The following is a 17,848-nucleotide window of genomic DNA, read 5'->3' on the forward strand; positions in this document are numbered from 1 at the left end:
AGAAAATTGAACATTCCACTACCTGAGGACCCAGCTATACCTCTCCTGAGCATATACCCAAACAACGCTCCAACATATAACAGAGACACATGCTCTACTATGTTCATAGCAGGCTTATTTATAATAGCCAGAAGTTGGAAAGAACCCAGATGCCCTTCAACGGAGGAATGAATTAAAAAATTGTAGTACATCTACACAATGGAGTAATACTCAGCTATCAAAAACAATGACTTCATGAAATTCATAAGCAAAAGGAATGAACTAGAAAATATCGTGCTGAGTGAGGTAACACAATCACAGAAAAACACACTCTGTATGTACTCATTGATAAGTGGATATTAGCACAAAAGCTTGAATTATCCAAGGTTTAATCCACACACCACAGGAAGCTAAAGAAAAATGATGACTAAAATGTGGATGCTCCCACTACTTAAAAGGGGAAATAATCCATAGGAGATGATATAAAAGCAAAGTTTATTGCAGAGACTCAAGGAAGGGTCATTCAGAGCCTGCCCCGCATATGGCCTATATATTTACAGCCACCAAAACTAGATAAGATTGATGAAGCTAAAAAGTGCATGCTGAATGTGACCCGCTATAGATCTCTCCTGAGAAACATAGCCAGAGCATGTCCAATACAGAGGTCAATGCTAGCAGTAAACCACTGAACTGAAAACAGGACCCTTTTGGGAGGAATTAGAGGAAGGATTGAAAGAGCTGAAGGAGCTTGCAATCCTGTAAGAAGAACAATTCCAACTAACCAGAGCTTAGAGGGACTAAACCACTATGGAAAGTCTATACATGGACTGACCCAGAGCTCCAACGGCATATGTAGCATTGAAAAGCTTTGTTTAGGCACCAGTCGAAGGGGAAGCCCTTGGTCCTACCAAGGTTGGACCCTAGAGGAGGGGAATGTTGGGCGGGCAGTAAGGGGGATGTATGGGGGAACACCCATATTCCCATATGGAGGAGGGTTAAGGGATTGGGGCTTATGGACAGGAAACTGAGAAAGAGAATACCACTTGATATGTAAGTAAAGAAATATTTCTAATAAAAAAGAATTTAAAAAATTCTCTCAACCACAAAAGGTACAAGGGCATATTGTTTTAGCACAGAACTCTAACAGACTTGAAAAAAGAGATAATAGTTCTCCAATTATTTCAAAAAAATTGAAATGGAATAAACCTTGTCTAACTCATTTCATGAGGCCATACATCTTGATAGCTAAATCACATGAAGACTCAAAAAAAGTAGATATTTTCAGATAAATTTCCCTCATGAACTTTGACACAATGGTATTCAAAAATATTCACAAAAGAAATTCAAAAACATGCTGAAATAATCATACACCATCAAGTAGACTTCATGCCAAAGATGCAGGAATGGTTCAACAGGAAAATTTGCCAATGCAGTCGACCATATAAACAAACTGAAAGAAAACAAATGAATGACTTTCTCATTAGATGCTGAAAAGCTTTTGACAAAATCTAACAATCCTTCATGATAAAAGTCTTAGAGAGATCAGGGATATGAGGCACATACTTCAACACAATAAAAGCAATACACGGCAAGTCAATAGCGAATTAAACATGAAAAAGCTATTACATGATAAGGAGAGAAATTCAAAGCAATTCCATTATGGTCAACATAGAAGAGCTGTCAAAGAACATTCTACTGGAAATTTTCACCCACAACCCTGCCTGGCAGCTGCTGTACAACTGTTGCCTGGTCTACATCCTCTGGGAAAACCTCATCAATATGGTGATCCTATGAAAGTGCATGAGCCTTTGAGAGGGTTTTGTTACCAAAGAACAGGACTAGTCCATGAAAGATTGGAAGATCTTCTATATCCTGTGCAGCCTGCAGAGGAACCTCCTTTGGAACCTTGTGCTGAAGAGAACGTGAGATAATGGTGGATAGACTCCACAGGGGGTGGGGAGCGAGTGGAAGGCAGAGAACCTCGCTGGGGACCATGGCACAAGCTTTCCCGACAACAAGGTTAAGAAGTATTCTGTCACCTCTTTTGAGATGTGTCTCATGTCCCAGATGGTGGACCTCAAAGCTGAGGGCTACTTGTACTACACCTTTTGGCCTGAAATTGTGGTTAAGGAATGATGTGATCCCAGAACAGAGTGTGGCTGCACCTCTCACCTCTGGGTGCAACTGGCCTCTACTGACTACATTGTCTTGGCCTCCTTTGAGCCTCCACCTGTGACCATCACATAGTGGCATGATTCCAAATGGCAAGAGATCTCCCACACATTCTCTAGTTACCCTCCAGGCATAGATCACACCATTTTTCAACATGGGAGCAGGGACACCTAGTTCTGAAAAGGCTGATATGGCCCTTATTTCACCAATAGCAGCATCACTATCAGCCACAGGGCAGTTAAGAACCCTGCCCCTCACAGAACTCTACTGTAAGATACTGTAATAATTGGAGGAAACACCCAGCTTTGGCTTTAAAATTCATGAGGGCAGACTTTATCTATCTGTCCACCTCTGCTGAGGTTGGACAAAGGGTCCCTCCTGGCAAGAGCTAAGCCCTTAGTTGGCAGGAAGGTCCGCAGTCCCATAAGCACCTGCCCTATACAATCTTGGGCAAACCCATCAATTCAATGGTGATACAGTCACACATTGCTGACATTTTATTTTCAGTAACTAAAATAGATAAATAAATCAGAAACAAGATGAGCCTATCTACTCTTTCTATATGTATTCAATATAGTATTTGAAGCTTTAACTAGAGCAAAATGATTACTAAAGGAGATCAAGGGGGTAAATGGGAAAGAAAGGAATCAAAATGTCATTATTTGCAGATAATGTGACAGTATACATTGGGCAATGCAAAAAAAATGTTACCAAGGAATTTCTATAGCAGACACCTTTAGCAAAGTGGGTGGATAAAAATTGAAATGAAGAATTAATACCCCCTATGTATAGATGATAAATGAGCTAAGAAGCAATCAGAGAAACAGCTCCATTCAGAAGAGTCAAAGCAATATAAGATAGCTTCCTGTAATCTAACCAAGGAAATAAAAGACTTGTATGACAACTACTTCAAGTTATTGACAAAACACATTAAAAAAGATATCTGAAAACAGAAATATTTCCCATGTTCATGAATCTGTAGGACTAACAGAAAAGATTTATTTCTTGTATTTTCTTGTGTGTAGTTACCTTCCTTGTGTTTGGAATTTTCCTTCATAGGGCTGGTTCTGTGGAACGATATTTTTAATTTTTTTTTTATTAACTTGAATATTTCTTATATACATTTCGAGTGTTATTCCCTTTCCCGGTTTCCGGGCAAACATCCCCCTCCCCCCCCCTCCTTATGGGTGTTCCCCTCCCCAACCTCCCCCCTTTGCCGCCCTCCCCCCAACAGTCTAGTTCACTGGGGGTTCAGTATTAGCAGGACCCAGGGCTTCCCTTCCACTGGTGCTCTTACTAGGATATTCATTGCTACCTATGAGGTCAGAGTCCAGGGGTCAGTCCATGTATAGTCTTTAGGTAGTGGCTTAGTCCCTGGAAGCTCTGGTTGCTTGGCATTGTTGTACATATGGGGTCTCAGCCCTTCAAGCTCTTCCAGTTCTTTCTCTGATTCCTTCAACGGGGGTCCCTATTCTCAGTTCAGTGGTTTGCTGCTGACATTCACCTGTATTTGCTGTATTCTGGCTGTGTCTCTCAGGGCATCTACACTTCCTGCACTTCTTTGCTTCATCCATCTTGTCTAATTGGGTGGCTGTATATATATGGGCCACATGTGGGGCAGGCTCTGAATGGGTGTTCCTTCAGTCTCTGTTTTAATCTTTGCCTCTCTCTTCCCTGCCAAGGGTATTCTTGTTCCCCTTTTAAAGAAGGAGTGAAGCATTCACATTTTGATCATCCATCTTGAGTTTCATTTGTTCTAGGCATCTAGGGTAATTCAGGCATTTGGGCTAATAGCCATTTATCAATGAGTGCATACCATGTATGTCTTTCTGTGATTGGGTTAGCTCACTAAGGATGATATTTTCCAGTTCCAACCATTTGCCTACATATTTCATAAACTCATTGTTTTTGATAGCTGAGTAATATTCCATTGTGTAGATGTACCACATTTTCTGTATCCATTCCTCTGTTGAAGGGTATCTGGGTTCTTTCCAGCTTCTGGCTATTATAAATAAGGCTGCTATGAACATAGTAGAGCACGTGTCTTTTTTATATGTTGGGGCATCTTTTGGGTATATGCCCAAGAGAGGTATAGCTGGATCCTCAGGCAGTTTAATGTCCAATTTTCTGAGGAACCTCCAGACTGATTTCCAGAATGGTTGTACCAGTCTGCAATCCCACCAACAATGGAGGAGTGTTCCTCTTTCTCCACATCCTCGCCAGCATTTGCTGTCACCTGAGTTTTTGATCTTAGCCATTCTCACTGGTGTGAGGTGAAATCTCAGGGTTGTTTTGATTTGCATTTCCCTGATGACTAAAGATGTTGAACATTTCTTTGGGTGTTTCTCAGCCATTCTGCATTCCTCAGCTGTGAATTCTTTGTTTAGCTCTGAACCCCATTTTTTAATAGGGTTATTTGCCTCCCTGCGGTCTAACTTTTTGAGTTCTTTGTATATTTTGGATATAAGGCCTCTATCTGTTGTAGGATTGGTAAAGATCTTTTCCCAATCTGTTGGTTGCCGTTTTGTCCTAACCACAGTGTCCTTTGCCTTACATAAGCTTTGCAGTTTTATGAGATCCCATTTGTCGATTCTTGATCTTAGAGCATAAGCCATGGGTGTTTTGTTCAGGAAATTTTTTCCAGTGCCCATGTGTTCCAGATGCTTCCCTAGTTTTTCTTCTATTAGTTTGAGTGTGTCTGGTTTGATGTGGAGGTCCTTGATCCACTTGGACTTAAGCTTTGTACAGGGTGATAAGCATGGATCGATCTGCATTCTTCTACATGTTGACCTCCAGTTGAACCAGCACCATTTGCTGAAAATGCTATCTTTTTTCCATTGGATGGATTTGGCTCCTTTGTCAAAAATCAAGTGACCATAGGTGTGTGGGTTCATTTCTGGGTCTTCAATTCTGTTCCATTGGTCTATCTGTCTATCTCTGTACCAATACCATGCAGTTTTTATCACTATTGCTCTGTAATACTGCTTGAGTTCAGGATAGTGATTCCCCTGAAGTCCTTTTTTTATTGTTGAGGATAGTTTTAGCTATCCTGGGTTTTTGTTATTCCAGATGAATTTGCAAATTGTTCTGTCTAACTCTTTTGAAGAATTGGATTGGTATTTTGATGGGGATTGCATTGAATCTGTAGATCGCTTTTTGGTAAATGGCCATTTTTACTATATTAATCCTGCCAATCCATGAGCATGGAGATCTTTCCACCTTCTGAGGTCTTCTTCAATTTCTTTCTTCAGTGTCTTGAAGTTCTTATTGTACAGATCTTTTACTTGCTTGGTTAAAGTCACACGAGGTATTTTTATATTATTTGGGTCTATTATGAAGGGTGTCGTTTCCTAATTTCTTTCTCGCTTGTTTCTCTTTTTGTGTGAGAGGAAGGCTACTGATTTATTTGAGTTAATTTTATACCAGCCACTTTGCTGAAGTTGTTTATCAGCTTTAGTAGTTCTCTGGTTAGAACTTTTGGGATCACTTAAATATACTATCATATCATCTGCAAATAGTGATATTTTGACTTCTTCTTTTCCGATCTGTATCCCTTGATCTCCTTTTTGTTGTCTGATTGCTCTGGCTAGAACTTCAAGAACTATATTGAATAAGTAGGGAGAGAGTGGGCAGCCTTGTCTAGTCCCTGATTTTAGTGGGATTGCTTCAAGTTTCTCTCCATTTAGTTTAATGTTAGCCACTGGTTTTGCTGTTTATGGCTTTTTACTATGTTTAGGTATGGACCTTGATTTCCTATTCTTTCCAGGACTTTTATAATGAAGGGGTGTTGAATTTTGTCAAATGCTTTCTCAGCATCTAATGAAATGATCATGTGGTTTTGTTCTTTCAGTTTGTTTATATAATGGATCACGTTGATGGTTTTCTGTATATTAAACCATCCCTGCATGCCTGGGATGAAGCCTACTTGATCATGGTGGATGATTGTTTTGATGTGCTCTTGGATTCGGTTTGCCAGAATTTTGTTGAGTAGTTTTGCGTCAATGTTCATAAGGGAAATTGGTCTGAAATTCTTTCTTTGTTGGGTCTTTGTGGTGGTTTAGGTATAAGAGTAATTGTGGCTTCATAGAAGGAATTCCCGGTGGTGCTCCATCTGTTTCAATTTTGTGGAATAGTTTGGATAATATTGGTATGAGGTCTTCTATGAAGGTCTGATAGAATTCTGCACTAAACCCGTCTGGACCTGGGCTCTTTTTGGTTGGGAGACCTTTTAATGACTGCTTCTATTTCCTTAGGAGTTATGGGGTTGTTTTAACTGGTTTATCTGTTCCTGATTTAACTTCCGGTACCTGGTATCTGTCTAGGAAATTGTCCATTTCCTGTAGATTTTCAAGTTTTGTTGAATATAGGCTTTTATAGTAAGATCTGATGATTTTTGAATTTCCTCTGAATCTGTAGTTATGTCTCCTTTTCATTTCTGATTTTGTTAATTTGGACACACTCTCTGTGTCCTCTCGTTAGTCTGGCTAGGGTTTATCTATCTTGTTGATTTTCTCAAAGAACCAACTTTTGGTTCTGTTGATTCTTTCTATGGTCCTTTTTGTTTCTACTTGGTTGATTTCAGCTCTGAGTTTGATTATTTCCTGCCTTCTACTCCTCCTGGGTGTATTTGCTTCTTTTTGTTCTAGAGCTTTTTTGGGTGTGCTGTCAAGCTGCTGACATATGCTCTTTCCTGTTTCTTTCTGCAGGCACTCAAGCGCTATGAGTTTTCCTCTTAGCAGCTTTCATTGTGTCCCATAAGTTTGGGTATGTTGTACCTTCATTTTCATTAAATTCTAAAAAGTTTTTAATTTCTTTCTTTATTTCTTCCTTGACCAGGTTATCATTGACTAGAGCATTGTTCAATTTCCCACGTATATGTGGGCATTCTTCCCTTATTGTTATTGAAGACCAGATTTAGGCCGTGGTGATCTGATAGCATGCATGGTATTATTTCTATCTTTCTGTACCTGTTGAGGCCCGTTTTTTGACCAATTATAGGTCATTTTTGGAGAAAGCACAATGAGGAGCTGAGAAGAAGGTATATCCTTTTGCTTTAGGATAGAATGTTCTATAAATATCTGTTAAGTCCATTTGGCTCATGACTTCTCTTAGTCTGTCTACGTCTCTGTTTAATTTCTGTTTCCATGATCTGTCCATTGATGAGAGTGGGGTGTTGAAATCTCCTACTATTATTGTGTGAGGTGCAATGTGTGTTTTGAGCTTTAGTAAGGTTTCTTTTTTACGTAGGGTGCCCTTGTATTTGGGGCATAGATATTTAGGATTGAGAGTTCATCTTGGTGGATTTTCCTTTGATGAATATAAAGTGTCCTTCCTTATCTTTTTTGATGACTTTTAGTTGAAATTGATTTTATTTGATATTAGAATGGCTACTCCAGCTTGCTTCTTCCGACCATTTGCTTGGAAAGTTGTTTCCCAGCCTTTCACTCTGAGGTAGTGTCTGTCTTTGTCTCTGAGGTGTGTTTCCTGTAGGCAGCAGAATGCAGGATCCTCGTTGCGTATCCAGTTTGTTAATCTATGTCTTTTTATTGGGGAGTTGAGGCCATTGATGTTGAGAGATATTAAGGAATAGTGATTATTGCTTCCTGTTATATTCATATTTGGATGTGAGGTTGTGTTTGTGTGCTTTTCTTCTCTTTGTTTTGTTGCCAATACGATTAGTTTCTTGCCTCTTCTTGGGTATAGCTTGCCTCTTTATGTTGGGCTTTACCATTTATTATCCTTTGTAGTGCTGGATTTGTAGAAAGATATTGTGTAAATTTGGTTTTGTCATGGAATATCTTGGTTTCTCCATCTATGTTAATTGAGAGTTTTGCAGGATACAGTAGCCTGGGCTGGCATTTGTGTTCTCTTAGGGTCTGTATGACATCAGTCCAGGATCTTCTGGCCTTCATAGTTTCTGGCGAGAAGTCTGGTGTGATTCTGATAGGTCTGCCTTTATATGTTACTTGACCTTTTTCCCTTACTGCTTTTAATATTCTTTCTTTATTTTGTGTGTTTAGTGTTTTGACTATTATATGACGGAGGTGTTTCTTTTCTGGTCCAATCTATTTGGAGTTCTGTAGGCTTCTTGTATGCCTATGGGTATCTCTTTTTTAGGTTAGGGAAGTTTTCTTCTATGATTTTGTTGAAGATATGTAATGGTCCTTTTGAGCTGGGAGTCTTCCTCTCTTCTATACCTATTATCCTTAGGTTTGATCTTCTCATTGAGTCCTGATTTCCTGTATGTTTTGGACCAGTAGCTTTTTTCTGCTTTACATTATCTTTGACAGTTGAGTCAATGATTTCTATGGAATCTTCTGCTCCTGAGATTCTCTCTTCCATCTCTTGTATTCTGTTGGTGAAGCTTGTATCTACAGCTCCTTGTCTCTTCTTTTGGTTTTCTATATCCAGGGTTATTTCCATGTGTTCTTTCTTGATTGCTTCTATTTCCATTTTTAATTCCTTCAACTGTTTGATTGTGTTTTCCTGGAATTCTTTCAGGGATTTTTGCGATTCCTCTCTGTATGCTTCTACTTGTTCTCTAAGGGAGTTCTTCTACGTCTTTCTTGAAGTCCTCCAGCATCATGATTATGATTTTGAAACTAGATTTGTTTTCTGCTATTTGGATATTCCATGTTTGTTTTTTGGTGGGAGAATTGTCTCCGATAATGCCATGTAGTCTTGATTTCTGTTGCTTGTGTTCTGTAGCCCTGCCATCAGATTATCTCTTTTACTTTGTTCTGCCTGACAGTTAGACTGTCCTATAAGCCTGTGTGTCAGGAGTGTTCTGTTTTACTTTTCTTTCAGCCAGTTATGGGGACAGAGTGTTCTGCTTTTCGTGTGTTTTGCCTCTATAGGTCTTCAGCTGTTCCTGTGGGCCTGTGTCCCGAGATCACCAGGCTGCTTTCTTGCAGCAGAAAAGTTGGTCTTACCTGTGGTCCTGAGGCTCAAGTTCGCTCTCGGGGTGCTGCCCACGGGCTCTCTGCGGTGGCAGCAACAGGGAAGATCTGCACCGCCTCTTCCGGGAGCCTCCGTGCACCAGGGTTCCAGATGGCCTCCGGTGTTTTCCTCTGGAATCAGCAATGTGTGCAGAGAGCAGTCTCTTCTGGTTTCGCAGGCGTGTCTGCCTCTCTGAAGGTTTAGCTCTCCCTCCCACGGGATTTGGGTGCAGAGAACTGTTTATCCGGTCTGTTTCCTTCAGGTTCCGGCGGTGTCTCAGGCAGGGCTCCTGCCTCTCCTGGGCCCTCTCCCACGGGAGCCCAGAGGCCTTATACAGTTTCCTCTTGGGCCAGGGATGTGGGCAGGGGTGGGCAGTGTTGGTGGTCTCTTCTGCTCTGCAGCCTCAGGAGTGCCCACCTGACTAGGCGGTGAGGTCTCTCTCCCACGGGTTTTGGGAGCAGAGAGCTGTTGCGGGCCAGGGTCCACGGGTGTGGGACTTCCGGTAAACACAGGACGTGCCCAGTCCTAGAGGAATTCTGCCTCCGTGTGTCCCGAGATCACCAGGCCGCTTTCTTGCAGCAGAAAAGTTGGTCTTCCCTGTGGTCCTGAGGCTCAAGTTCGCTCTCGGGGTGTTGTCCACGGGCTCTCTGCCGATATTTTTAAAATTTAGTTCTTGTATGGAATATTTTATTTTCTCTGTCTATAATGATTGGAAATTTTCTTAAGTATAGTGGTCTGGGCTGGCATCTGTGATCTCTTAGAGACAGTTAGACATCTTCCCAGGCTCTTCTGGCTTTTAATATCTCTGTTAAAATGTCTTGTGTAATGTCAAATAGGTCTGCCTTTATATGCTATTTGGCCTTTATGCCTTATGGCTTTTAGTATTCTTTCTTTGTTCTATACAATTAATATTTTGATTATTAGGTGACAAGTGATTTTTGCTTCTTAGTCCACTCTATTTGGTACTTTGTAAACTCCTTGTACATTTATAGACATCTCTTTGTTTAGGTTAGGAAAATTTTCTTCAATGATTTTGTTAAAGATATTTTCTGATCCTTTAAGTTGAGAGTGTTCTCCTTCTTTTCCTATCATTCTTAGGTTTTGTCTTTTCATAGTGTTCCACATTTCCTGAATTTGTTTTTAATAGAATCTTTCTAGTTTTACATTTTCTTTGAGCAAGGTATCACTTCTCCTATTTTTCTTCTTTATTTCTTCTTCTAAATCAAAGATTAGATTTAAGACCATTCTACTGTGTCTTCTATGCCTGAGATCCTCTCTTCCATCTCTTTTATTCTGTTGGTGATGCTTGTGTCTGTAGTTCCTATTCTCTTTCCTAGGCTTTCCACTTGTATTTTTTTATTGTCTCTGTTTCCTATTTCAGGACTTGAACAATCTTACTTATTGCTTTCACCAGTTTGATCGTATTTTTATATATTTCTTTATATCTATTTGTTACCTCTTTAAGGACTTCTACATGTTTTATTGTAGCTTCCTATATTTTTTAAAGCCACTAATTGCCTATGTAAAGGCCTCTATAGTTATAATATTAAATTCAAGGACATTTTCTTATGATTCAGGTTTGTTAGAATGTGAGAGCTTGCCTTGTAGGGAAGCTGGCTTCCGTCTGTGCCTCATTGCCCTGACTTTCATTGATTACGTTCTTATGCTAGCCTTTATCTCATTCCTTATAGAAGCAGGACTCTGGGGTTGCAGGCAGAGCTGGTTGTCCCTGATATCAATAGGTTTCTGGGAATACACGTAGGTCTGGCTGTCCTGGTGAAATTTTGACACATATTTGGAGAAATCCAGAAGTAACTAGCCCACAAGCTTCCTCCCTGGAAACTGGACCTCATACTCTCAGAAATTACTTTGTAAACTGGTCAAGGAGAAACAAATCAATAATCAAAATGAACTATAAAGCTTGCAAACTACAACAAGGACTAAAATAGAAAAAAATTTTCCCAATAGTACAATAGCTTCAGGGGAATTAAACCCTGGTCTAATTGTATATTAGGGCTATTTAATATGAGGGAACTCGTGCCTAGTACTACAAACTACACCAAGACCTTGTGATGCAGAGCTTATAGATCTGAACAAAGTATACTAGTCCAATTTCACTGCTCCAGCATAATCTCTAAATGTCTTCTATATACTGACTACATTCCCATGGATGAGGGTCGCTATCACTGCTCATTAAGGAAGTTTCTTTCTTTACAAATCAAAGCATGGACATTGCTACAGAACCTCCAACTGCATGTATAATTGGCATTTGTCTCTTTTACTTCAAGAGAGGGTGGGAATCACTAGCTACATTAATATAAAAATCAACTGACATTATTAATCATAGTTCCTTAATAACATTACATTTTCAAGTCTACTTGAAGTACTGAATTAAAAAAAAGTCTGTTTATGCTATTACATTATACTTATATAACCATAAAAATTGTTAAAAGCTATTTGGAATTATGTTCAGTAGTGATGTTAGAGCACATATTTCCTCTGAATTTTTAATTTAAGTGAAATATATCCAGGACAATGTGGTTATCTCACTTGTAGTTGAACATATTAGGTCCTTGAGAATTTATGTGCCATACTTTGAAATACTTAGAATGATTGTGTGAGGAGTCTGTATAATGAGCCATTAGAAAAGACAGAGTCTATAACTTTAGACTGTCTCTTTCTGAGGGAATGAATAGATAATTTTTCACACAAGCTACCCCACTAACCTTTTCAATGCATTGCTATTGAGCACGTTGCAACTTAACTCTTTTTTTCCTCTTTTTCCTTTCTGATCCCTTTCTTTCCTTCTTGTTTCTTTGTTTCTTTATTTCTTTTTACTTTCTTATTTTCTCCTGTCTTGGTTTCTAGCATAAAAAGTAATAGTTTGGAGAATGCACTTTTGTACAAACCTGTGTGAAAAGTTTATTTGTTAATTTCCTCCTAATAACTTATAGGAATTCTACAATATTCTTGAACAAGCAGATGTAAACATTGCTCTCTAAAAAGTAGGATATATTTTTTACCAAATGAGCATGACATATTTTAGATTTCCTGAGGAAAATTTGTTATTTTAAAAGATGTAACACTTTTTCCTAAAGGGTGGGAGATTCTAAAGCATTTTTTCATGTAGAAGCCTTCATAGAGTGTAGAGATCAAACAACTACACACTTCATTCTCAAAGCTATATTGCTTTTATATCACCAGGAATAAAACTTTTAAAATCTTGTATTTGACATAAATAAGTTTGTTTTAGTCTAGAATGTAAAATAATTTCAAAAGGAAATCCCACCATTAAGCTATAAAATTTCACCTTTAAGATGGCTTCAACAAAGTAGGGGGATTCCTTTAGCTTTATAGTGTGTATCACTCACTGCCTACCTTCTCTTTTACTATACTCCTGCTATGGAAATAGCCTACAAATTTAGCCATGACTAAATGTTCCTGTGCAAAACTCAAATCAAAAGCCCCAACTATTTCATACATATCTTCTTTTGGACACAAAAGATAATTCAGTATAATTATACTTGTTAGAAAAAAATAAGCAAACATCTGTCATGGGACTAAATTGATTTGAAATCTCTACAAATATCTTAGACATAAGAAAACAAACAAGCTGTCCCTCTCTTGTTCTTGATCTTGCTTTCCTGCCCCTTCTCTGTCCTCCCATTACCCTCTCCCCTCTCCCCTAAGCTCATGGTTCTCTACTCTTCTCTTCCTTCCTTCCCTCCCTCCCCCCTCTCTCTTTCTGCCTTTCTCTGCATCTACTACCCTCTTAACTCCCCTCCCCATGCTCTGAATAAACTCTTTTATATACTAAAGAAAGACAGAAAGAAATAAAACAGCACAATGAAAATGTGTGTTCACAAAAAAAAATGGCCCCTTCTTTATGCTAATAGTCTTCTTGAGTGTACTTGCAAGAAAGTTATCATTTATTGAAGATATAATGTGCAACAGTCTGCATGCATAAGAGTCCTGAAGAAACTAGGAAGTTTTCATGTAAAACTCCAAACAACTGATTCAGCAATTTTCTTCGTTAGTCTGAATGTCATTTGTGCAGAACTGTGTACAAATGTGCTGAGTGTGTTTCACTATTATATTTTCTTACAATAATACATAATTTTTCTTTACATAAACACACCAATGAGTAATATCATGTCTTGTATATGTATTAAACTACCTCAAGAGGTTTATCATTCTTACAAGCTTTCATTATATCAGAATAAATGTAAAAATTATCTAGCCATAAATCATCTTTTGTTAATAAAGTGTTTAAATTATTTAGCAAATTGAGTAAAGAGTAAGCCAAGGAATGACAAACTGATCAACTTCTTAAATTATTGAAGGCAAAGCTCCTTCTACAAAATACATATTTTATTGTACTCAATTTAAGCATTAATAATACATAGTACTAAGAAAACCACATGCAATTTTTTTTTCTTGTAAATAAAGAGTCTGTTTCAATAAATGAGATCTGTGGTTTCCTTCTGTGAGCCCTTTTATTTGGTTATTATGTTGCTGTTTGATTGTTTCTTCTCCTTATTTAAATATTTAATGAAAGGTTTTATCCATTCTTTTCCTGAGGCTTTGAGGCAAAGGGCATAATTTAAAAATATCGAATAAGTAAACAAATGTCATAATACTGGAAAACTTGGGATATGCAAAATATATTAAAACCCCAGTTTTCATAATAGAATAACAAATTCTACTTTTCTCTTTAGGAGACAAACTGTAAGAAATGAGGTTCAATAATTCCAAAATATTTTACCAGACAGCTAGGCAGTGCTGCCTTTTATACTATATCTGTTGCCGTGTCACACTCACACTTACACTTCAGAAATAATTGAAGTGATGAAAATAAGTCCTATTAAACATTACTTCAAAAATTATCAAAGCCTTCGTTAATATTTTCTAATACCATACTGAATAGACACAGTTGGTGAAGAGGATCTTTTGACCACGATTAAGACAGTGAAATATGTGAGTAAGTAATAATAATAGTGTTCACTTTTTGCAGGAATATACATGTATGAAGTTGCGTGGTGGTCTCATGTTGGTCTTAGTAAGAGCACCTTTACTTATGTTTATGAATATCAGGTATTGATATCAAGCGTCTTTCCTAGTGACTCTTCTCACTGTTTTCTGAGACTGGAACTCTTGCTGACATACACTTTGAATGCTAAAATAGTTGTCCAATTAGCTGTGTAGACTATTCTGTTTCATCTGTTACTAAAGATATAAAATCTGGGAACTAGTTAGGGAAGAGTGTTGAAAATAAATATAGAAGAAAGAGATGTGATGGATATATTACTGTAAGGGCATCTGAAAAATTGATAGAGTCATACTAATATTTACCCCCAAAATATAATACATACATGCCTGTGTGAAAGTCTACATTTAACTTTTGGGTGAATTTTTTAACCTGGGCTTATAATGTTCTTATAATGTTAGAAAAGCCAAAGACTATTTAACAAAAACCTTAATAACATAAATGAAGGGTCTTATTTTGATCACAGCTGTGTTTGTGTGGTGTGTGTTTGTGTGTGTTTGTGAGTGTATATGTATGTATCTGTGTTTCTGTGTGTGTCTGTGTGTGTTGCTCTGTGTGTGTGTGTATGTGTGTGTATGTGTATATATGTGCCAATTTGAATAGTCGTATTATTCCATGTTACTTGTTTTGGGTCCCTGTAGAACAATGGTATACCCTCTACTTGGACTGACTTAGTCTGCCTCTTCAATGGTGGGGCCTAAAGAGCACCACCAGATGGAGGAGTACCCTCACACCAAGGAAGCCACTAGGTATTTCTCCAGGCATTCCACCAGCACTCTGGTACAGCTTGGGAATTGAGAGGGTTGCAGATTTTCTCCAGTCCTTTCTGCTGATGCTCAAATTCTTCCTTCTCTGCAGTCTGGTTCTGATGCAGCGAGCTGATGATTTCATTGCACTTGTCAAGAACCTTATGTTTGTCTTCATCATTGATCTTGCCTTGAAAGTTCTCATCTTCAACAGTTGTTTTCATGTGGAAGGCATAAGACTCTAGTGAATTCTTGGAGGAAGTCTTATTTATCGCTCCTCATCCTCAGGTTTGTACTTCTCAGCTTCTTGGGTTATGTGCTCAATATCCTCCTTACTCAAGCAGCCCTTGTCATTGGCGATGGTGATCTTGTTCTCCTTTCTTGTGCTCTTATCTACAGCAGAAATATTGACGATTCCATCGCAATATCAACCACCTGAGGAACCCCATTGGGTGCTGGAAGAATTCTGTGACCTCAAACTTTCCAAGCAGGTTGTTGACCTTTGCCATGGCCTTTTACCTTCATACACCTGGATGAGTACACTTGGCTGGTTGTCAGAGTAGGTGGTTTAAGTCTGGGTCTGCTTCATGGGAATGGGGTTTTGCAGTTGATGAGAACTGTCATGACTCCACCAGCAGTTTCAATACAAAGGAAAAGAGGAGTAGCATTTAATTTAAGAGCAGCAAATACTGAACATTCTCAGACTTTTCTCCAGGTAGATTGACTGCCTGGACAGCTGCACCATAGTCAACAGCTACATCGGGGTTAATTTTCTTATTCGGTTGTTTTCTTTTTTTTTTTCATTTGCATTTATTTTTATTTATTTTTTTTATTATTATTAACTTGAGTATTTCTTATATATACATTTGAAAGTGTTATTCCCTTTCGGTTTCCGGGCAAACATCCCCGCCCCCTCCCCTTCCTTATGGGTGTTCCTCCCAACCCTCCCCCATTGCTGCCCTCTCCCCAACAGTCTAGTTCACTGGGGGTTCAGTCTTAGCAGGACCCAGGGCTTCCCTTCCACTGGTGCTCTTACTAGGATATTCATTGCTACCTATGAGGTCAGAGTCCAGGGTCAGTCCATGTATAGTCTTTGGGTAGTGGCTTAGTCCTGGAAGCTCTGGTTGGTTGGCAATTCGGTTGTTTTCTATTGAAGAAGTCTTGCAGAAGTTTCTGGATCTTGGGGATTCTGGTAGAACCACCCACCAGGAGAATATCATGAATCTGTGAATTGTCTAGTTTTGTGTCTTGAAGGGCCTTCTCTACAGTGTCCAGTGTGCTACAGAACAGGTCAGCATTCAATTCCTCAAATTGAACACAAATAATGGATGTATAGAAGTCAATTCCCTCAAATAGGGAATCAATCTCAACACAGGCCTAGGTGCTAGAGGAGAGGGTGTGCTTGGCCTGCTCACAGGCAATGTGGAGACACCAGACATCTTTCTTGTTCTCACTGATGTCCTTCTTGTGTTTTTACTTAAACTCAGCAATGAAATGGTTGACCATTCTGTTCTCAAAGTCTTCTCCACACAAGTGGGCGTTTCCAACTGTTGATTTGACTTCAAAAATTACATCCTCAACAGTGAGGATTGACACATCAAAAGTGCTACCTCAGAGCATTCCTTTTAGTTCCACCCTTCTTATCTAAGTCATAAGTAATAGCAGCAGAAGTTGGTTCACTAATGACTCGAAGTACATTGAAACCAGCAATAGTTTCAGTATCTTTTTATGTCTGCTGCTGAGAGTCATTGAAGTAAGCTGGCACTGTGACCACAGCATTGGTTACAGTCTTAACAAGGTAAGCTTTGGCAATTTCCAATTCGCAGTACCATTGAGGACACTTCCTTTTTGTCTCCTCTTTGTATTTGCCTTGGACCTTGGGCCTGGCTGCATTATTCACCACCATGAAGGGCCAGTGCTTCATGTCAGACTGAACAACAGCATCATCAAAGCTACATCTGATCAGACAGAGGTTTGGCATCAAAAACTGTGTTGGTGTGGGGTTCATTGCAGTCTGATTATTAGCTGCATCCCCAATTAATCATTCTGTGTCAGTGAAAGCAATATAGCTCAGTGTGTTGTTGTTACTCTGGTCATTGGCAATTTTTTCCATCTTTCCATGCTGAAAGACACCCACACAAGTGTAGGTAGTGCCAAGATCAATGCCAGCTGTAGGTCCCTTAGACATGGTTGCTTGCATGTAGGCCCAGCTGTGCTGACTATAAGACCACACAAATACCCGAAAGCTGGTTCTGCGTTCAATGAACCATCAATGAAATGTTTAAAACATTACAAACTATTGACATTTTCTCTGGTTTCTCACTAGAAGTGTAAGTTAAGGCCCTATTGCTAAAGACAGCATTCACATTAAACACTGGGTAGAGAGAACATGGAGCTGTCACCGAGTTGAATGTTTCCTACCTGAGGACTATCGGAAGAAAACATGGAAGCTTCCAAAGGAGGGCGGCAACCAAAAGTAACATCCACATAGGAAGTCTATGAACCACAAGAATGGCCAGCAGGACACAGTAATTAGAGGAGTACAGTAATTGATAGCTGCTCTTGCTCTCCCTCTCTCCCATTCTCCTCATTTCTCTCTCTCCATGTGCTTAGGGGCAGGTTCTCTCTCTCTCTCTCTCTCTCTCTCTCTCTCTCTCTCTCTCTCTCTCTCTCTCTCTTCCTTTTTCCCCCTGTCTCCTTTCTCTCTGTGACTTTCTCTCAACTTCCCTCCCCAATCACTAAATAAACTCTATACTGTACTTTAAAAAAAAGTGGTTGATAACCAACGAGTCTTGAACTCTGCTTAAAACCAACTGAACAAAGAAGAAAACATGTTTTGTATAGGAAACAAAATACTCAATTTGGGTAAAGACATGAATCTTGGAAGAAACCTACTGCTTCTATATTACTAAACCAGCGTAATATGAACCACATTCTGAGTATTTATCCTTTTACCTGTACATAG

The 17,848-nt window shown here is 39.0% G+C and overlaps 2 pseudogenes; one reads left to right on the forward strand and one right to left on the reverse strand.

Annotated features, from left to right (window-relative positions):
- The first annotated feature begins 1,638 nt into the window (after window positions 1-1,638).
- On the forward strand, window positions 1,639-2,466 carry LOC116895767 (annotated as a pseudogene).
- Window positions 2,467-14,808: 12,342 nt separating this feature from the next.
- Window positions 14,809-17,071, reverse strand: LOC116895355 (annotated as a pseudogene).
- Between the last annotated feature and the right edge of the window lie 777 nt (window positions 17,072-17,848).

This window comes from Rattus rattus, chromosome 3 (genome assembly GCF_011064425.1).
Source record: "Rattus rattus isolate New Zealand chromosome 3, Rrattus_CSIRO_v1, whole genome shotgun sequence".
NCBI lineage: Eukaryota > Metazoa > Chordata > Mammalia > Rodentia > Muridae > Rattus > Rattus rattus.